General features: G+C 36.9%; 1 protein-coding gene across 4 annotated transcripts in view; it reads right to left on the bottom strand.

The window, feature by feature from the left end:
- Positions 1–21,927, bottom strand: part of LOC150109059 (uncharacterized) — a 278,607-nt gene extending 256,680 nt beyond the window's left edge. The window contains exon 1 of one of the 4 annotated variants that reach the window (XM_090411446.1): positions 21,773–21,927. The gene's annotated coding sequence lies outside the window, so the exon portion shown is untranslated. Of the gene's footprint in view, positions 1–727; positions 858–4,056; positions 4,088–21,772 lie in introns of those variants that run through there. The other 3 variants (XM_090411462.1, XM_090411471.1, XM_090411454.1) reach the window with 3 other exon arrangements.
- Between the last annotated feature and the right edge of the window lie 1,254 nt (positions 21,928–23,181).

Here is a 23,181-nt window from a genome sequence, read left to right as displayed (position 1 = left end):
GTAAGGCATATAGTACGCAGCCTTATATTTCTGCACTCCAAAATGCAGCACCTTGCACTTATTGATATTAAAACTACAGCCTCACTCCTTTGTCCACGTAAAACGTCTATTCAAAACTGTATCCTAAGTGAATTAAATTAACATCAGCAGTGCTACTTATAATTCTTCCCAACTTTGCATCATCAGCAAACAACTGAAGATCTCCAGTCAGTCCAAATGATATATCGTTTACAAACAAGTTAAACAGCAGGGGCACAATAACTGAACCCCGGGGCACGCCACTGGTTACCCTTCTTTTTTGAGACACAGCTCATCATACACAACCTGCTAGTATCGCTCAGTGCCATAATTTCTTATACAGAAGAATATCTGTCCGTCCGCTATATACATTATATATATATATATAAAGATAAGCCGAAATTTGAAACGTTTTTATGTCACAGTTTTTGTCTACCGGGTTACCAGCCGGAACTCGGGAGATTGGGCGCCATAGGCGCTAGGGGGGGGCGATCCCCCCCCTAGTGTGTGTGTATATATATATATATATATATATACACACACACACACACAAATAGGCTGAGCCTATTTATCAAGCCGTGATAAATAATAATAATGATTTTGAGATAGTACCTCTAAATTAAATTAAAATTTGCCCAAATGAAATCAAACAAGCATGTATAATAGCAATAGCAGTTATGATTATTACTCATGTCACATGTATACTAACCATAAATGTCCTCTGGCACATCCAACAAGAAGCGATTTCTCTTAACTACAAACCAAACAACTAGAAAAAAAAAACCGCAAGTATATATGATACAAACTGTTGTTTTTCATTCTGCATGTTTTTAAAAAAATAACATACTTTACTAGAAACTAATTAATTTATTTGAATAAATCAATTTTTATATTAAAGTTGATAGAAATGATATAAAATTGTTCCTTAATAATACGAAAATTAGTGAAAAACCACTTTGCGCATTGTTCTGCGCTCTGTCGCCTGCTACCTGCAGGTGTATACGCCTCGGTGCAGGGTGACCACATCTAGTACTTTTTATAAATTTTTAGTGTTTTAGTACGTTCACCAACAGATCTAGCACTTTTTTTCCTTCCGAATAATAATAATAACATGAGAGTTAGACATATGAGTTTAATATTTTTCTCTTCTCTCACCTCCCCATATGTCACATTCAGTGACACAAGAATATGATTTCGCTTTTTTTCCTACCCCTCTCGCTGTTAGCAAGGCTTCTCCCCCCCCCCCGATCACGTATTCACACAATCCGACTGGCATTAGCCAATGAAAATATATTCTTCTCTGTTCAAAAACTTCTCGCGCGTTATTAGAATTCAGTGTTTTTTTTAATTTTATTAACAAAAACTTATTTAATTCTTCATCGACAATATTATTGAGATTTTCCTTTTAACCATGGACAAGTGGCAAGAAAAACTTTCTAAATTTAAATTTGATTCTAAATCTCAGGGGGAAATGTGCAGTGCATCAGTCAGTAAAGTACATAAACGAGCCATAAAGTGAAGATCTCAATGCCAGCCCTTCCCACTCACAAGAAACCACTTCTGACACAGGTAATTCAGATAAAAGAGAAAGTGATAATAGTATGTTTCAGAATCAGGTTTACAAGGTTCATCTAAAAAGATGAAAAAATCATATAAGCAAAAATTCAAAGAAGAATGGTTGGAGGATCCCATTCTTAAATCCTGGATCAGTTCAGGTAAAAGTAAAGGACACACTGCTTATTGTAAATTTTGTGATATAAGCATTAATGGTAGCAAATGCCTATTGATTCGTTATGCAAACACTCCAAAAACACTAGCAGAATGTAGAATTTAAAAGAAACATACTAGGTATAATGTCCTTGTTTAAATCCAGTTCCAAATACCAGTCGGAAAATAAATTAAAGAGGCAGAATTAAGATTATGTGCATATGATGCAGACAGGCCCCTTCTGTACCGTGGTGCAAAGGGTACAATGAACCCGGGTGACACAATTTAGGGACGGACACGTTCATAAAAAATAGGAAAAATAATACACTGAACTGTTTGTGCATATTTGTCATCTTCGATGTGAGAGATTTCAGTGAGGGTCTGAGTCGCCGGGTAGTTAAATAAATGGTAGGAGCTTCAACACAACTTATTTTAATCACTGCTCTCAGCACACTGAACAAATATTCTAGGAGTTTCTTGAGTTTTCTTTTTGATGGACCTATGTTTCACTCAGGATTTCTCCATGAGTGCAGGTCACAAAGATGCCTCCAACGATCTCGATCTTGAGCCTCTCTCTTCCATGTTATACCCACAGATTTCTAGTGGATCTTCTCATCTTGTAGGTGGTCTTCCTGGTTTTGTCTTTATTCTTGGTTGCCAGCTGAGTATTCTATATATCCATCTGTTATTCCTGAGTATGGCTATGTGACCTGCCCATCTCATCCTGCTTTCATATACTGCAGTTACCATATCTTTTATGCCTGATCTCTTTCTTAGTTCCGTGTTTCTAACATGTTCTGTTTTGCTGATGTTACAAATCCTACGTTCTATTGCACGCTGAATTATTCTGAGAGTCTCTTCTTCTTTTTTTTGTCATGTTCCATGTTACATTATAGGAGTATGTTTGTTTATTATATAAAAATAAGTTTGTTTTTTTTTACTATTTGTGTTTTTTCTTTATTTTAATATACATTCCTCTTAATATGCAGTATAATAAAATGATTCGTAACGTGTTATTGTACTTTGGGATTCTTTAATTTTTAATGGAAAGGGGGGAACACAAAAATTTTGCACTCAGGCGGCGTAAACCCACGGAATGGCACTGGATGCCGAACACAGTCTGCTTTTGTGGCTTATGGATACTCTTCCAACTCTATTGAAAATAATTGCTCCTAATAGTGAAATTGCTAAGAAAATACAGTGTGGACGCACTAAATGTAACTATCTTATAAAAAATGCTTTAGATTCAAGCAATGAAATCTCAAAAAAAAAAAAACTTTCATGAATGGACTCCTTTTGACAAAAGAAAAGATGAAACATTCATCGGCTACACATTTTACTATTTCTGAAGAGTTAATTAATTTAGCAAAATCTGATAAAAATAATGAAATACTTCCATTGTTTTTCTTGTGGGTTGGAACCCATGTATATGGTAAATTAATACACATGTTAAGTGCTATAGTTACAACTGGGACTTCTGTTATGATGATTGACAACTGCAGCTCTTGGCCTCAAAGATGACTACAGTGAAGTGGGTTTTGACTTTTTTTCTTTTCATATTTGTTGTGCATGTGTTAATTTAGCAGTTTTACATTGAGTTCATCTATGATAATAAGGTAGTAATATCGTAAAATGCTCTAAATAGAGTGAAACGAAAGCAAATAAAAATTTAGTACTTTTTTTTTTTTTTGAGATCTAGTACCTTTTTCCTGCATAAGTTAGTACAAAATATTTTTGCTTGGTGGTCACCCTGCCTCGGTGTATTGCATTATACAGTACTTGTTTGCAGGGCCGGTTTTAGACATTTTAGAATATTACTATTAGACGCCTGCGTGCTAGAGATAATTGGCCGCCCTTGAGGGTAAGGCTACACTAGGGTTTTTTTTTTTTTTTTTCGAACATGTACAGCAGTGAATAGAACATATGCAAGAATGGTGATAGCCACGTTGACGAAAAAAATTTGTACAGAACATCACTATTCGTGTGCATATGTTCTATTCACTGCTGTATAGAGCTGCCCCGGTATTGTACTACGTACTAGGATCACTTGCATTTGCTAACGCTAGTGTCGCCGATACTTTATAGTTTACTATATTCGGCATGAAACTCTCTGATTCCAATCTTTGAGTTTCTTATTCGGTTTTAAAACTATGTGGGATTTAATATCCCCTTAATTTAAGTAAAATTTAAGTAATGTTTTCATTGCCGAAATGAAGCTTATTAGCTCTTTATATTTAAGTAACTTAATGGTTGCACCTGTTTGGATAACTCGTTCGCAGAGTATATAAGTTCTTTTCGCTATACACTTTGGTATTAGGTCTAGATACTCACTGATGAATTCCAGTTCCAGTTTGTTCCAGTTTGTGAGGAGTGTCCGATCCAACGAATCTAGAAGAAAGCTGCATGTTCCAGTCCTGCTGCCAGAAACTTCCAGCCTTGGTGAGAAATTTTTTTTTTGTTATTTTTCCTCTCTTTTTGCCTTGTGCCTGCTTGTAGTCTTCCGCCTCTATGTAGTGTTGCAGGAGATTTCTGCAAACGGGGAACGCTTGGCCCTGGTTTAAAGGTATATCCATTTTTCCGGGACTTAAAATTCATAGTGAGATATTTTTCTCTCTTCCAAATGACTTCATTCCTACCGCGAGTGAAGACCCTCGGTATAGAGGCAGTCGTCAACATACCGAAGAGGACTTTAGCGAGAGCTCTCGCCGACATAGTAGGGGCACAAAAGATATTTGGTTTTACCCCTTATGGAGCAGGTAGATACCAGGTAGTTGTAAAAGATATAGAAACCAGGAATAAGTTAATGGCAGGTGTAGAATGTGAAGGGAAAATGATCTATCCCTTCGTAGTAGGAAGTCTACTGAAGACACTACGAATAGAAAGGTTCCCTGTAGAATATCTCGAGGAAGGGAGTGAGATAATCAAAAAGGTTTTCTCAAAATGGGGAGACGTACGGGACGTCAAAATCACCAACGATGCCGACTACCCCGACTGGAAGACTGGCGAGGTGACCTTCCTTATGGAGATGAAGGCTGAGGTCCCCAACTTTGTATTTCTAGGCTCTGCCAGGGTAGTAGTCAACTACCCTGGTGTAAGAAAGCAATGTTTTCGGTGCGGATCACTCGAACATCTAGGTGCAGACTGCCCGAAGAACAAATGCAGGAACTGCATGGCGGAAGGACATGCCCTAGGTCAGTGTGAGGCACCTTGCTTGAAATGTGGAAATACAACCCACAAGGTAGACGTTTGTCCCAACAGGACACAAGCAGAACGAATAGGAGGTGCTATATCGCCAACCCCAGCAGCCACTCCAGTAAATAAACCTGAACCCGAAAAAAAGGACGACATTCTAATTATAGGCAAAACAGCAGAGGAGCCTAAAACAACGGAGCCGGAAGACTTTCCAGTCATTCAACCCTCAGCTATCGTGACAGTGACAACAGGAAATCAAGCCGCCACCACGAAAAACTCAGAATGGAAAATAAAGAAAAAAAAAGAAACGTAACGCAAGGAAAACTCGCATCGAGACGGAAGAGACCACAGAAGTACAAGAAATGGAAGCCAGCAACAACACAGAAAAAAGACCAATCAGCCCTGAAGAAGGAGAAACGAAGAGAACAAAACCAGATAACACATGCCCAGAAGAAGTATCTGACTCTGAGGAAGAGGAAGAAAGGGAGATCAGAATAGAAAAACAAAAAGAGACTGAGGAATTAAGAAAAGGCAATATTACCTCAGCCGAGGAATCGGAGGAAGAATCCATCCCCGCCGTGGACGCCCAAAGGGTTCTAATGCGTTTAATCCCAGAAGACTCCGAGGTAATCCTCCAAAGGGCAATAGACAAAATAGGAGCACCTATACTCCTCCTCACAGGTCCTGAGACCATAAGCTTAGAATGGGGAGACCTCTATATAGAAAGATTAAGTGAACTAAACCCAGCACAGCTAAAAGGAATCCCTGAATTAAACGAAGAAACGGAAAGGAGTCTGTATAAAGCTCTTCACCAAATAATAAATGGCCGGGAAAAAACAGTAGCTTCTCAAATCTTACAGAAAAATACAACAAAAAAAGAGTTAAGGGCAAACTAAAAACTTGTCCTCCTTTCAGGACCAACTAAATACTTAATTCTATTGTACAACTTATTGGTTTCTCTAGCTCACTAAGGAGGGGGTAGACCTGAGAACCCGAGCTGCGAAGGCTTACGTCGAGGCGGTGCAGCTCCTTGTGGGCTGCATCACTCGATCCGGGTTCTTCCCCCAACTCTCGGTTCTCTGGTTGATAAAGTCCACCTCAATACGGATTCCGCTATCGCAGTTTTTTTTTCTCTTTTTTTTTTCTTTTTCAATTGTAAGGCATAGTTTAAGAAGAATCTAAGTTCCAAATTTTAACAAACGCTTTTCTTTTTTTTAGGGGTTACGAGATGACGTCTCCAGATACCTGGATTAATGTAACCTGAAGTTATCTTTTTCGTATAAAGTGAAGTGTAAATTTTAAGTTTTTTTTTTTTAGAACAGGTGTAAGGAGATTATGTTTAACAGACCTTTTAGCCACAACCTCTGGGTTACACAGCTAAACAGGTTGACTGAGGCCTCTTTTTATCTCCTACTAATCTACTCTACCTTTCTTTAACTTCCCCTATTACTACCTGCTGACCCTCAGCAATCTTTATACTCCAAAGGCCGATGATGAAAGACATGAACTCCCATTCTACTCACTGATGAATTCCAGTTCCAGTTTGTTCCAGTATGAGTTCCAGTTTGTGAGGAGTGTCCGACCCAACGAATCTAGAAGAAAGCTGCATGTTCCAGTCCTGCTGCCAGAAACTTCCAGCCTTGGTGAGAAATTTTTTTTTTAGTTATTTTTCCTCTCTTTTTGCCTTGTGCCTGCTTGTAGTCTTCTGCCTCTATGTAGTGTAGCAGGAGATTTCTGCAAACGGGGAACGCTTGGCCCTGGTTTAAAGGTCTATCCATTTTTCCGGGACTTAATTCATAGTGAGAAATTCATAGTGAGATATTTTTCTCTCTTCCAAATGACTTCATTCCTGCCGCGAGTGAAGACCCTCGGTATAGAGGCAGTCGTCAACATACCGAAGAGGACTTTAGCGAGAGCTCTCGCCGACATAGTAGGGGCACAAAAGATATTTGGTTTTACCCCTTATGGAGCAGGTAGATACCAGGTAGTTGTGAAAGATATAGAAACCAGGAATAAGTTAATGGCAGGTGTAGAATGTGAAGGGAAAATGATCTATCCCTTCGTAGTAGGAAGTCTACTGAAGACACTACGAATAGAAAGGTTCGCTGTAGAATATCTCGAGGAAGGGAGTGATCAAAAAGGTTTTCTCAAAATGGGGAGACGTACGGGACGTCAAAATCACCAACGATGCCGAGTACCCCGACTGGAAGACTGGCGAGGTGACCTTCCTTATGGAGATGAAGGCTGAGGTCCCCAACTTTGTATTTCTAGGCTCTGCCAGGGTAGTAGTCAACTACTCTGGTGTAAGAAAGCAATGTTTTCGGTGCGGATCACTCGAACATCTAGGTGCAGACTGCCCGAAGAACAAATGCAGGAACTGCATGGCGGCAGGACATGCGCTAGGTCAGTGTGAGGCACCTTGCTTGAAATGTGGAAATACAACCCACAAGGTAGACGTTTGTCCCAACAGGACACAAGCAGAACGAATAGGAGGTGCTATATCGCCAACCTCAGCAGCCAATCCAGTAAATAAACCTGAACCCGAAAAAAAGGACGACATTCTAGTTATAGGCAAAACAGCAGAGGAGCCTAAAACAACGGAGCAGGAAGACTCTCCAGTCATTCAACCCACAGCTATCGTGACAGTAACAACAGGAAATCAAGCCGCCACCACGAAAAACTCAGAATGGAAAATAAAGAAAAAAGAAGAAACGTAACGCAAGGAAAACTCGCATCGAGACGGAAGAGACCACAGAAGTAGAAGAAATGGAAGCCAGCAACAACACAGAAAAAAGACCAATCAGCCCTGAAGAAGGAGAAACGAAGAGAACAAAACCAGATAACACATGCCCAGAAGAAGTATCTGACTCTGAGGAAGAGGAAGAAAGGGAGATCAGAATAGAAAAACAAAAAGAGACTGAGGAATTAAGAAAAGGCAATATTACCTCAGCCGAGGAATCGGAGGAAGAATCCATCCCCGCCGTGGACGCCCAAAGGGTTCTAATGCGTTTAATCCCAGAAGACTCCGAGGTAATCCTCCAAAGGGCAATAGACAAAAGAGGAGCACCTATACTCCTTCTCACAGGTCCTGAGACCATAAGCTTAGAATGGGGAGACCTCTATATAGAAAGATTAAGTGAACTAAACCCAGCACAGTTAAAAGGAATCCCTGAACTAAACGAAGAAACGGAAAGGAATCTGTATAAAGCTCTTCACCAAATAATAAATGGCCGGGAAAAAACAGTAGCTTCTCAAATCTTACAGAAAAATACAACAAAAAAAGAGTTAAGGGCAAACTAAAAACTTGTCCTCCTTTCAGGACCAACTAAATACTTAATTCTATTGTACAACTTATTGGTTTCTCTAGCTCACTAAGGAGGGAGTAGACCTGAGAACCGGGGCTGCGAAGGCTTACGTCGAGGCGGTGCAGCTCCTTGTGGGCTGCATCACTCGGGCCGGGTTCTTCCCCCAACTCTCGGTTCTCTGGTTGATAAAGTCCACCTCAATACGGATCCCGCTATCGCAGTTTTTTTTTCTCTTCTTTTTCTTTTTCAGTTGTAAGGCATAGTTTAAGAAGAATCTAAGTTCCAAATTTTAACAAACGTTTTTCTTTTTTTTAGCGGTTACGAGATGACGTCTCCAGACACCTGGATTAATGTAACCTAAAGTTACCTTTTCGTATAAAGTGAAGTGTAAATTTTAAGTTTTTTTTTTTTTTTAGAACAGGTGTAAGGAGATTATGTTTTACAGACCTTTTAGCCACAACCTCTGGGTTACACAGCTAAACAGGTTGACTGAGGCCTCTTTTTATCTCCTACTATCCTACTCTACCTTTCTTTAACTTCCCCTATTACTACCTGCTGACCCTCAGCAATCTTTATACTCCAAAGGCCGATGATGAAAGACAGGAACTCCCATTCTACTCACTGATGAAGCCTCAAAAAAGGCTGAAACCGGTGGGGGCTATTATGAGTTTGCTCTCTTAAGGTTTTTGCCTTAAGAGAGCAATTTGAGTCTCCGGGGAAAATGTTCTCCGGCACGGCCCGCTGAGGGGTTTTGTCGGTGAATGATTTTCTTCGGAATTTGAGCGGTTCTGCTCGGTGGTGGCGTGTGGGTGGAAGGCCATCACTGAGTGGAGCCAACTGAGATGGACGGTCTTTCGCCCACGATTGAGTAGCCTAGGGATCGTCCGAATTTTTAGAGACGGCTTTACTTACTCATAAGGCTGAAACCGGTCTGGGTAGTGACCTCCCTCCATAATGTAATAACAGCATACATTTCCTAGGAAATGTGTTTTTACATTATGGAAAATACCTAAGAATAGCGATCTGAACTCCTCCACCTTTGCAACGAGCTGCCCCGGTATTGTACTACGTACAAGGATCACTTGCATTTGCATTGAAGTATGGAGTAATTACTTTGAAAAACTGCTAAATGAAACAAGCAGTGATGACAGCACAGTGGTAAAAAACACTGACCAGGCATGCAGTCAGGAATACATATCCATACTTGAAGTAGAAAAAGCTATCCAAGGCTTGAAATGTGGAAAGGCAGCAGGAGTAGATGATATTCGACCAGAAATGCTGAAGTATGGTGGTATAAGAGTCTTACAGTGGCTGCACTGCATAGTTCAGAAAGCCTGGACAGAGGGACGAATTCCCGATGATTGGAGTAGAGCTCTCATAGTACCCATATATAAAAAGGGAAATAAAACTGAATGTGAGAATTACAGAGGTATTTCCCTACTGAGTGTTCCTGGCAAGATCTATGCAAGTATACTTGAGAAGCGGTTGAGAAGAATTGTGGAGGAAAGGCTTGGTGAAGAACAAGCTGGATTCAGGCCAAATAGAGGCTGTCATGATCAGATCTTCACTTTACGACAAATAGTCGAGAAAGCATGGGAATATAACAAAGATCTGTATTTAAGTTTTGTCGATTTGGAAAAGGCATATGACAAGGTGCCAAGAGAGAAGCTATTCAATACGCTGCAGTTATATGGTGTCAATGGGGCATTATATCAAGCAATACTTAGTCTTTATTTGAGTTGTGAGTCAGCAGTTAGAATTGAAGGAAGTACAGGAAGATGGTTTAATGTTAAATCTGGTGTGAGACAAGGATGTACATTATCCCCTCTGTTATTCATTATCTATATGGATCACATTATGAAGGAATGTGGTATTAAACCTGATATCAAAATTGGAGATGTTAATGTCAGCTCTTTGCTTTATGCGGATGATGTTATACTTCTAAATAAATCCGCTACAAGTCTGCAAGATTCTCTGACTAAATTGAATAGCTGTTGTAATAGATATGGTATGAAGGTCAGCAATAAAAAGACAAAGACAATGAAAATAGGCAGAATCATTGAAAATGTCAACTGTGTTGTGAATGGAGAACCTGTGGAACAAGTAAAACATTTCAGCTACTTAGGCACAATTTTTACTGAAGATGGTAAACTAAATATAGAAATAGACAACAGAATCAGCAAAGCTGGTATCGTGGGAAGTCAATTGAATAAATTCATATGGAATAAGAAAGAAATTAGTCGGAACACTAAATTAGCTGTATACAAGACTGTGTTCAAACCAATTTTAACTTATGGATGTGAGAGCTGGGTCAGAAGTAAAACACTTGACCAAAGACTAGAGACCGCAGATATGAGAGTCCTGAGAAAGATTAGAGGCATGAACAGATGGCATCAATGGCAATATCATATTAAAAATGAGGATATTAGGAAAGAACTTGACATTGTCAACATCCAGGAATGCGTTAGCAGAGCTAATCTCAGATGGTATGGTCACTTAAATAGAATGGGAGAGGAAAGATTAGCAAAACAAGTGTTCTCTGCCAGGTTGGCAGGAAAACGACCCAGAGGAAGACCAAGATATAGGTGGATTGATACGGTACAAAGTGCCTTAGACGATAGAAATATAAGATCTGATAATGTTGGAGTCTTGACAAGTAACAGACTGATTTGGAGGAAAATTGTAGATAGGAAGTTAGTAATGATGTAATTTTTTCATGTAGTACTGTCATATCCTGTACACCCCTTGAGGGTACATGGCAGGAATTTGATGATGATGATGATGAGTGTCGCCGATACTTTATAGTTTACTATATTCGGCATGAAACTCTCTGATTCCAATCTTTGAGTTTCTTATTCGGTTTTAAAACTATGTGGGACTATTAGTACGTTTTTATGACAGTATAATGTAGCCTAATTGGCAAAGGAAAATTCATAAAATATTTTATATACTGCAGGCTATTTATTTTAATTTTATAAAAATAGAAAAAGCACAATGAATGTATAAATTATATCAAACAGATGCAAAATGTATAACTTCCCAAACAAATGCAGTCATTACGTCAGAACATTGCTCTTCTTGCTTTTTTATTTGCCAGTTCATCAATAACATTTGATAATTCTAATTTTTCAGACAAATCCTTTTCTATTGCTAGCAATCATAAATCACTCAACCTGTCTTGGGTCATTGATGTTCTTAAATATGTTTTTATAAGTTTGAGTTTCGAAAAGCTCCTTTCACCTGATGCTACGCTAACGGGTAATGTGAGGAAAATTCTCAAAACTATAAATAGATTAGGAAATGATGACATCAAGTTATTTTTTGCAATATATGTCAAATTTTTTAATGGGTCCAGTTTCTGTAACGCTAAAAGTTCTGTACTTTATCAGCTCATTGAAGAGCTCAAAATCATCAATATTATTATTATTATTATTATTATTATTATTATTATTATTATTATTATTATTATTATTATTATTATTATTATTATTATTATTATTATTATTATTATTAGAATCTTTATTAATTTCAAGAAACATCTAAATCAACACAAGATTTTTTTAATTTTTTCTTCGGTCATTTCTCTGAATTCACAAAGAAATTTAAATACATTATTACATTCATTCAAAATTTCAAATCCTTCCTTAATGGAATTTAATGCAGTATCAACAATTACTAGATAAAACTGTATTCTAAACAATTCTTTTGAATTTTTTATTTCTTCATCAAGTTCATCTGGACTTTCATAATTTAAGTGGCGAACTTTAGTTCTGTTCCTTACAACTGGAAATTCGGATACTACGTTTACTTCTTTAACTAAAACGTCTGCGTCTTTAATATAAGTATTAAATGCTTCATCGCATCTAGCTGCCCTTAAAAATTTAACGAACTCACCCAAAACATTAAGAGATTCATTTATATTAGATTCAGGAAACTGCAACATTTTGCTTACGACATCAATTTTTGACAGAATATCGTTTCATATGACAATTGAGCAAATGAACTTGAAAGAAGCAATCTGATCGAACAAACATTGAACTGTATAATAAAGAGCCAAGAGGCTATTTTTTTAGGCGAAGTAAATTAAGTTAAGGGGATAATAAAACCCTCATTATTTCAAAGCCGAATAAGAAACTCGAAGATCGAAATCTAAGAGTTTCATGCCAAAAAACGTTCGGCGAGTCCAAGCGTAAGTCAACACCTGGTAGTACAAGCTGAGCTATATGTCTCTGGAATTATATAGTTATATAGTAACTATATCAGCTAATATATCATTTAAATTTTTTAAGACTTCACTTAATTGCAATCTGAGAGGTCGCACCGCTTTTATTCTGCTCTCTCATCTTGTATCACTTACAGGCTTTAGTGTCAATTTAGGAATATTGCTTTTCAGTATATCCCATCTATAAGGGGATGCAGAGAAAAATGTATACAATTCTTGGATAATGTTAAAAAAAATTAACTGTTTCAAATGTGTTTTTTTTTTTTTTTTTGGCAGCATCGTTTACAACAAGATTTAAACAATGAGATGCACAAGGTACAAAAAAAAGCTCTAGGATTTATATTCCTAATTTTGTTCTGCAAACCATTATGCTTGCCACGCAAACTGGCCCTATTATCATACCCCTGAGTACGCATATTTTGAAATATAACTCATAATCTATCACTAGTCCACCTAAAAGATAATTACATAAACCTTCCCCTCTAGTGTCTGAAACTGGATAAAATCCAAGAAATAATTCTTGAATTGCAACATCAGAAGTGTCAATAATTGCAATTCTTACTACAGATGATATCTGTTCAATGTGACTGGCATCTGGAGTGCAGTCGAGAATTATAGAAAAATATTTCGCCTTTTTTACAAATTCCTTAATTTTTGATTTAATGTCGTTTGCTAAAACAGATATAATTTCGTTTTGAAAAGAATGGCCTAAGTAATGGGGTATACGATTTCTAGAATATTAAGATTCTTTTATGTTATTTACATGCTGTGAAATAATAGAATCAAATTTTGCCAACGGCCTTTAAAAATTTTCCATTATTTGCTTCATATAATTTATTATTTGTACCTCTGAAAGCTAAACACTACCCTGCTAAAAATTGTACAATTGCAACGATTCTTCTGATGATGGCTCGCCATCGTATTTTTTCAGATTCAAAATACCGTCGCTGTTCTTTATCAATTGTACAATTGTTGTCAAAGCGTGTTTTTAATTCATACCACTTTTTACAATTTTGCATATGTTCTACACTCTTTTCATGTCGTGATAAATTAGTGGCAAAATGTCGCCAATCTGAAAACCCAATACTATCTGTTAATTTGTTTTTCTTTAAAGCAAACAGCTTACAACAAAAGCAAAATACACTATTGGATTTTTCAGAATAGATTAACCAAATTCTTTGAACTTTTTCACCATTAGATAAGAGTCTTACAAACTGTGACGTGGAAAATGATCTTCCATTGTTATCTTTAATAAAGTTTATATTTTGAAGTGTTACAGGTTCCTTATGAATTATGAGTTCTAATAACCGATTATTAACAATAGATGGCCATGTACAAGGATCCCCTAAATCACATTCTGTCGTGAATTCAGCACAATTACCAGAAGGCCTACTTTGTAAATTATCCCCACAGCTTGATTTCGACGTTGACTCTTCCTCCTGAACGAAATTCAAACTTTTCATTTGATTTTTCACATTCCACTTTGATTTCACCCTTACTGTCTGGAAAAGGTTCTGAAGTGATTGATGTTGTTGAGTTATCTGCGTCTAACTTTACATATTTCAGTATGAATCCTTGTAATTTTTCCTTTTCCTTATCACTTTCATTCTTTCTTTTGCGATAAAAAGCACCAGACAGACTCTTAGTTTTCCTATCCGACATATCTAAACATATAATAAAAAACATTAATAATAATGGTAATAATAATAATAATAAGCACAAACTATTTTTTCTCTTTTTGAATGAATAAATAAATGTTGTAATGACCCAAACTGACTTAAGCCTTTCTGTACAGATTCCGAAAAAACTCCGATCTGTCCGTCCGTCTGTCAGGTCTATCTGAAAGACAGTGGTATATTTTATAACAGGTACTAGAAAAGAAACAAAAAATTGTAATTCCATTTTTTTCCCCAATTATGTATTTTTAGTAGCAAAAAAAAAAAAAAAAGAGGCCAAAACTATGGTTCGCTTGAATGAACATTCCTTGTTGAGTGAGGTTTTTAAAGAGAGAGAGAGAATGAAACCCAAAGAAGATATTTCGAAGTTACCACCGCTATAAGTTTTAACAATGTTACGTTCCTATTTCATCGCCAATATTTTAAAATTAACTATAGGTTATATCGAATTTATTCCATCGGTCGCCCTAGAGATTTGGTCTCCTGGTGCACGCACGCCCTGCACACCTATTAGAACAGGCCCTGCTTGTTTGCTATCAGGAAGCAGTGCAATGTAGAACAGCGAGTGAAATTGAGATTTCAGATTTAAAACAGTTACGAATAGCTTACATCAGGATAATGATGTCCAGATGTGTTAGTTTTTCTCTGAGAACAGCGAATAGCACTAGAAAAATGCAAAACTGGCTGGGTATTTTGTTCAGCACCGAAAAAGGAATGCCCATTTTCGGTGCTGACTACTAGCACGGGATTTTAATTATTTTTGTCGCAAATATGCTGCAAGGCGGTAGAGTTTAACCTCTTTTGGAGCTTTGCGCGCTCACACATTAATAATATACACATAAGAGAATCTAGTATACCGCAATATTCAGGGAAGAGTCGGTCCTGATAAAACTGCATCATAAGCCACAAGTTTCGTCAGGTTGGTCTCTTCTGGTACTGCAACCAGCAATGTATATGGTACTGTAAAATATGATTTTGAGTGCCAAGGCCGAACACAGAGAAAATCTGAATGTATAGCCAGGATAGTTTGGTTCTTTCCAGTGCCAGGCACATCATTAAAATTACACATGTCCATGCCCATGTCGAGATATTGGTTGAAGAGTGGATAAACCCAGCCAGCCTGGCGGTAATATAATCTCCAGAACATGAAATCGCGCTGAGACAACGTCACCACATATTTTAGGTGAAATACTGTTAGATTTTCTGTGTGTCAACTCTGCAGTGTTGGATTCCACAGTCTGAAAATACCAGTGATACTTCTGTAATGTACTAAGTGGAGTTTCTGCAGCTCAGCCAGTATAGATGAAGCCCTTTGGTTGGAAATATCTGGGTTCGAATCCAGTCTAGGACAGGAGGGATCCATATCAAGGGTTTTCAAATGAAGGTGTATTAGCCGGTCTCATACGGAAGCGGGACTTTTTTTTTTTTTTTTTTCGCCTGGAAACTCCAGTTTTTCATCTCGCAAAGAGACACCTTAAACATTCAGAGTTACAGACATAGAATACTATATGTTGGAAAATCTCCTTGTTCCATAATTATCATTCCTAAAGTAGCATTTCTACCCCAGCAACCATTTGGTTGAAGCGAATTTTTTTTTTTTTTTTTTTTTTTTTTTCACGTTTTAACGTTTGTAGACGGTCACTCCGTACCAGAAAAAAAGAAAAATGTATTGTTTACTAGCGAAGTGTTGCTGCATAAACTTCATAGTTTATGAGATTATATAAGTATTTAGCACAAAATGGAAGCACCATTATGCAAGATGATGCAGTGCAGTCTTCGGATGAAAGACTGCACTGTTGTGTAGTCAGATTAGGTTTTGAACTTCATATTTATTGGAGAGTTTTTGTTTATTAATGAGTTAGTTATGTTTTTACGCTTTTGATTCTGTTATTAGATTAGGTATTAGGTTAATGGTTCATTAGGATTTCATTACTGGTTAGACCTTACTTGGATACATGATCGTCATTACAACTGAATTCAAGAGACGAACAGAACGTTCTATTTCTCACCGAATCATGGGCAGGGAATTGAAGAGGATCGGTATTGGCGGTCGCATGCCTATAAGGAAAATCACTGATTTCTGCGAAAAACCGAAAAATTCGTCTACAGTGGTGTCAGGAACACTGACTGGCAGGGCTACCCTGTGCCGGTGTGCATGTTGTGCCCTGCACAAAGGCGCCTAATCAGAAGGAACGCCATTTTAAGACGAAAAATAATAGTAACTTTTTTTCATGCAATGCTCTTGTTCATAACTAAAATTCATAACTTATTCATAACTCAAAAATTACTACATAGATTACACGACTTAAAATAAACAGTAAGGCGATAAAAAATAAACATCGAACTAAACAGCCGATTAGCATCTTTGCTTTGACATACCGCTTCATGAGTGGTGCATCAAAGCAGGTTTGAATTGTGTTGTGATTTTTTGTGATATTGAAAAAAAAAATTTTTTTTGAGATGCTCTACGAGTATTTTTATGTACACATACGTATATTTTGTATTTATAATTAAATAAATAAAAATTTCTTGAAATTAATTTGCAAATTCCATATTATGGGGCACTGAAATATAATTTGAACAAATGCGCCTCTTACCCACCGAGCGGCTCTGTTAACAGAAGTCTGGAAAACTGGAAAACAGTCATGGGGTTTGACGAGTTACAGTACGCCGTTCTGTACCGACGGTGGACAGAGAGTTGGACTGACCCCATGATGCAATGAATCCAGGTTGCCTCATAAACACAACTCAAGTTTCTAGAGGTGATTTCATGGTGTTCGGCATGTTCTGTTAGTACGGAACGCTGCCATGATATTGCTAGAAGATCGGGTGTTCTCTTAAGAAATATCGGAAATTTGTTGCCGATCAAGTCCATCCTGCAATGGTAACTTTTTATCCAGCAAGTGACAGTTGTTTCATGGGTGCAATACTACTGTCCCTTGGACAAGAATTGTTCAGCTGTGGTTCAGTAAGTATGACAGCGACTTCTACCATCTTTCCTGGTCACCACAAAGCCCAGATCTGAACCCTCAATGTGAATGTATGGGACATGTTAGAAAAACAGATCAGGGAACAAGGTTTTCTGTCTTCAAGTCTGAACCGGTTAAAGGACTGTCAGGTGATCTCCTGGTATGTTGTAGACGGTGTGCAATCCGAAATCTTGGGAATCTATGATAAACCGCATATGTGCTGTAATTCGGGCTAAAGAAGGTCCAATTATAATAGTAAATAAAAGTTTCTAATTCAATGGTTAGAATGTGTGTGATGAAGGAGAGAGAGAGAGAGAGAGAGAGAGAGAGAGAGAGAGATCTGTTCTGGAACAATCTCAATTTAGCTCTGGTGCTTATACTATTCAGAAAGTTGGGCAAACTGCTGGAGATAAATCACCTGGCTCAGTCCAGTTCTTCAGATCATTATCTGCCTCAGACACAGACTGCAGGCCTATTGATGTCCAAATTAGTAAACCGCAGATCATACCCCAAACTCCGCTATATTGACACCCCCTCCAGAATTTTCAATAGAATAGAAAAAAAAAAAAAAGACCGAATGAACTAATCACCAGTGAGACAGTACTGCATATGGATTCAAAGAACAGCAACATTACTATGCAATGTATTTCCCCCCCCCACCCCCACCCCACACACACACAGTCATTCTTTATGTCAAAGATCAGTGGATGCAGTATCGATCGCTAAAAGTCGAAAGATTTAATCTTTCGACTTTCAATTCTACACACACTTTGATTGTTAGATGCAAACCTCTTCACATCTAACCATCGAGGTTACAGCTGTGTTACAAAATTTTTACATGGCATGAAAGTACATATACTTTCGTTCTCGAGTGAAATCTAAATGACGTTAAACGTAAATACAGACAAAAGCGCCGCAGAATTGTTAATGAGAAGGCAAGCATTCCTCTAAAGGCGAAGTATTTGTGTTTGAATCTCTCGTCCCATCCAATGTCAATTTCGAGGCTGAATATCTGGGAATACACCTTGATAAAGAGTTCTGTTTCGCAGCACATCAAATGTCTGTTCCAAAGCAAGCAAGGCAATGCATATATATATATATACAGTATTAACATTACTCTTATGAAGAGACTTCTCTCTAAGGAGGGCACTCCATTTCATACAATTCGCAGTCTTCATTATGTAATTTTCCCACTAGACACAACGATCCTACTACCAGCAACACACAACGCTATCTGCTCCCCACCACCACCCAAAACAGTATTTTTGTCTTTAAACTGCATATGTTCTCTTGGCCGATTTGTTGCACGAGATTAAAAACCCAAGTTCCGGGAGAAAAATCTCTGCTACTTACGTATGAGATCTGCAAACTCACATTCAACTGATGATGACGATGATGACAAACATATAAAGGACGAGTCTGTGTAGCTCAGTGGAAGTGACGCTTGCATCCTCTGTGCTAGGCAGAAGATAGACTTATAGTTCGAGTCTAGTTGCCGACTGGAGAAACTTTTTCTAAGCCTTTCTTCAACCGTTCCCGAGTTAGTCGATCTCCAGCACGGGCAAGCGGGTTTTTTCTCCCGGAAACTCGGGTTTTTCATTCCGTAAACTGAAAAAATCGACCGTAAAACCCACATTATTTCAGACAGTAATATATCCTGTTAGGGTTAAGTACCAAGAGACGGCAGCACTTATTTGCACATCTCTTCATCGATGGCTGTCTATAATTACTGATACACATGGGCCAGCTATCTCTGATTGGCTACCGGTGGAGATTGAACCCCGCTCACTCAGTCTCCAAAAGTTAGGTAGGATTTAAAGGCCTCGTCTACTCCCTATAAGGAAATAAAAGGCGTTAGCTTATTATTATTATTATTATTATTATTATTATTATTATTATTATTATTATTATTATAAAAAAAAATCAGCTAACGCCTTTTTTATTCCCGTATACGGGAGTAGGCGAGGCCATTTAGCCCTATCTAACTTTTGGAGACTGAGTGGGCAGTTCAATCTCCACTGGTACCCAATCAGAGACAGATGGCCCAAAGCTATCACTAATTAAGCGGTACGCAGTGAAGAGAGACGGCTCAAATGTGCCGCCATCTCGTGGTCCCTAACCCTAACACAATATATTTAATGTCTGAAATAATGTGGGTTCTACGGTCGATTTTCTTGAGTTTACAGGACGAAAAACCCGAGTTTCCGGGAGGAAAAACCTGCTTGCCCGTGCCAGAGATCGACTAACTCGGGAACCGGTCGAAAAAAGGCTTAGAAAAATTTCCTCTAGTCGCCGACTTGACTCGAAACCAAGTCTTCCTTCGTGCGGCCAAGCGCGATGGTGTGCAAACGCCACATCCACTGAGCTACACAGGCTCCTGTGTAGCTCAGTGGATGTGGAAGAAAAAATTATTATTATTATTATTATTATTATTATTATTATAACATATAAAGACACCTCTAGTCACAACAGAAATCGAGCGGGTGTCCCTTTGTTCTTCCAATTGCGCTGCGGAGGGATAATAGCCATTCCTGGCTGGGATAGTGGGCTTGAATCCCACTATTGATGTTTGTAAAAGCCTTTTCTGGAAGAACTTATTTATAAAGCTAGTCTTAAAATAAAATCTGCCCTCTAGGCTAATGATTTAAGGCTTGAGAACCACTGCAGTGTACTATAAAATACTTCTTTTTTTTTTTTTTTTGTAACAGAAGAAAGGTGAGCACTTACTAATTTTCCCAATTCCTAAGTAATTAAGACATCAGTTAAAAAACGATGAAAATAAAATTATTAAAAAAAAAGGATTAAAGTTATTACATACAATCTGCATAAACTAAAAGAAACGAATATTAAAAACTTCCCCAAAACAATATATCATCATACTATCAAAACATATAATAGAATGTCAGAAGTAGTTTGCCCTCTAGTTAGTGTATCTGCTTCACCCAGTAGGTCGTGGGTTCGAGCCATGCAGTGAGAATGAATGTTTGTGATTGTCTTTATATGGGAAATGAATTTCATTGCTCGGTGTGTGAGACCACCGCCCTGTATCCTTAAAAATCCTTAGCCTACTAATGTGTGAATCAAATAATAAAAAAAAAAGGAGTAAACTGATTCTTCACGTGTGCAAGCTTTCCTGTCAAACATTTTAGATGAATCCTTTTACAATTTCAACACGGAGCATTTTTATTGTGTTGACAACATTTCTTTTTGCGAAATTATGTTACTTGGTGTCACTGTTTTTGTGCACTTCTCCCAATAAGCAGAACGGAATACTTTCCTCAGACATAATTAAGATGGTATGACGAAAGCTGTGGCAAAAGTGAGGCAGTTTATATTAAATAGAGTAAAATTGTAAAATTTCAACTTCTGGACACTCTGCAGACTGAAACAGCCCATCCCCCCAATCTAATGATTAAATGTGAGATATGAAGGTCCCTCTCCCTTTGAAAATTTTGCAGACACCTTCAATAGCTTACTAAGAATAGATTATCAGAAAGTGATATTAATAATCAAATTAATATCCCTCATCATCGAAATCATTTTCAGAGATGGATAGATTATGGTAAGTTACATTTGAAGCTAGAAAGTACAAAGGCGCGTGTCATTTCTTAAACTCTGTACTGTCTGTGATATTATTCCTAATATCACAGACACTACACTCAGTCTATAAAGAAACCATTCGATCTCCATGCACGCATTTTTTATTTCTTTAATTGTTAGCAAATTCTTCCTTGTTAACCAGCTCTTAGGTGTAGAATAACTTGAGTCCAAAGTCAATAGTTTCATTAGTGATTTAAGTATTGATTTTAAACACAAAACAGATTTGGCCTGCTTCTAAAAATAATATTTTTGTTCTGAATATCCCTAAGTTTGGGAAATTCCTTATTCCTGTAATTTCTGCTTTTTTTTTTTTTTTTTTCCAGCTGGACTGACAGTCTAGCAAAATGAATTTTTTTCTTTAAGCAGGGAGCTTGGGAACGATAAAAGAAAACCTTCAAGTCAATTATTTCAATTCGAGAATCCTCTTAAAATATTATGAAGTTCTCTGCGAATTTTATATCTGTTTTTTTAATTGATTATATATTTTTTATGTATAACTGTATTTTTTTCGTGTGTACATATGCTTCTGGTTTATTTGTTTAAGTTTATTTTTACATATCATTTTGAAACTGTTCACCTCCGAGTTCCTTTGACTGCATTTAAAATTGTTCCTCGGTTTTCCTATATTATTATTTCCGACCTCAAAGAGATAAAAAAGGATGCGCTCTGTAACGTTTATTATTGCATCCTTGTGAGGTAAGATACTCATTATGAAATAACAGTGTTTTCATGTTAAACGCTTTAATTTTTTTTTCTCTCACGTAATTTGGGAATTTAGTCAGTTTCATTTACAAAAACGCGCTTGTAGAAATAAAAAAAAAAAAAAAAAACCAGAAAAGAAGGAATAAGCAAGTGTTTAGATATATTTCTGTCGGACATGTATATACTCTTGTATATGAAAATGTTACTAGAAAGAGGAATGATGTTTCACAAACAAGTAAATCTAAGGCAATTAACACATACAAAGTAAGCATTTTCAACAAAATGTGTGAATATTAACTAAAATCAATATAACATACTTAACGGTGAAAATATATATATATATATAGAGAGAGAGAGAGAGAGAGAGAGAGAGAGACTTACATACGGTGAAAAGGACACGTTAAGTTCAAATCATATAGTAGCGATAATGCAGATATTACTTAGAGGTCGGAATAACATGAGTGACAGAAACGAATGATCTGAGAATATTATAACTGGGCTCAACAAAACATTCAGCACAAAGCAGCCAAACACTTTACTCCGAGAATATACACCCAAATGCATTAGTATAGGTTTGAAACAGAAAGTGAAACTCATTGGCTTATGGTAATTGATCACGGGACAAATTATTTCCTCCTTTTTAGCAACAGGAAACATTATTTGCAACCTAACGTTAATATGGGTTCAAAGGACAATAAAGAATACCCCATAACTTGCTAAAAGATACCAGTCTAAATAGATAATGAACACAACAAAAGATAAGTGGGCTCATAATCTAAATCACAGGCCAGTCTGTGTTATAATGATTTAATTATGTAACAAAAATAATTAAATGGCAGACTGAACTACGGTAAAATCACAGATACAAGCATTTTCTTGTGATAATTAAATATAGGCATTTAATTATCGAATTAAATGCTCATAATAATAATAATAATAATAATAATAATAATAATAATAATAATAATGATCAATAGCTGGCCCATGACTATCACTAATTATGATTTTCATAACTGAAGTTAAAAATAAATTAGTTTAAGATAAAATATAGGTGAATCGTGACATAAATAAAATTTAATTAATTGTATAATGAAGTTTATGTTAATTCAAATATCTATGCGTAGACAAAAACATCTAAGACAGCATTGAATAGGAACGGACAAGAGCCCTATAATGAATATCAGTAATGTTAATCATTTTGAATAAATAGACTCCATTACAAAGGACTACTGTTTGCAAATACACGTAGAGAGAAAACTATCGGAATGTAAAATAATAAATAAAAGAATAACTATAAAATACGCAATAAAGAAAAGAAATATCAAAACTTAGATTAACTTATTACGATATACCAGAGGATTCCATACTTTCATGTTTTGCCCCACTTAAAATAAATTTATACATTTTATACAATTCACGCCTCCTTCAGAACAAGTGTAAATAAACAACATATGGATTTATAGATTTATAATATGAAGATTAGCTATGACTCTATAGAGTTTTTATAATATTAACTTTTAAAATAAATGATTGATTCAAGGGTTTTTCCGACCTGTTCCGGAGTTAATCGATCTCAAACACAGGCAAGCGGGTTTTTTTTTTTTTTTTCTATTTCTATTTCTAGACCGTAAATCGGATTACATTTATAATATGAAGATTAGCTATGACTCTATACAGTTTTATAATCTTAACTTTTCAAATATAAATTATTGACTGAAGGGTTTTTTCGACCTGTTCCAGAGTTAATCGATCTCAAACATAGGCAAGCGGGATTTTTTCTCCGAAAACTC

The sequence above is a fragment of the Typopeltis vanoorti genome, chromosome 2 (genome assembly GCF_054136105.1).
Source record: "Typopeltis vanoorti isolate ZY-2024b chromosome 2, IOZ_Tvanoo_1.0, whole genome shotgun sequence".
Classification (NCBI taxonomy): domain Eukaryota; kingdom Metazoa; phylum Arthropoda; class Arachnida; order Uropygi; family Thelyphonidae; genus Typopeltis; species Typopeltis vanoorti.
Note: the sequence above shows the minus strand (reverse complement) of the source record. Positions and strands in the feature narration are given on the sequence as shown.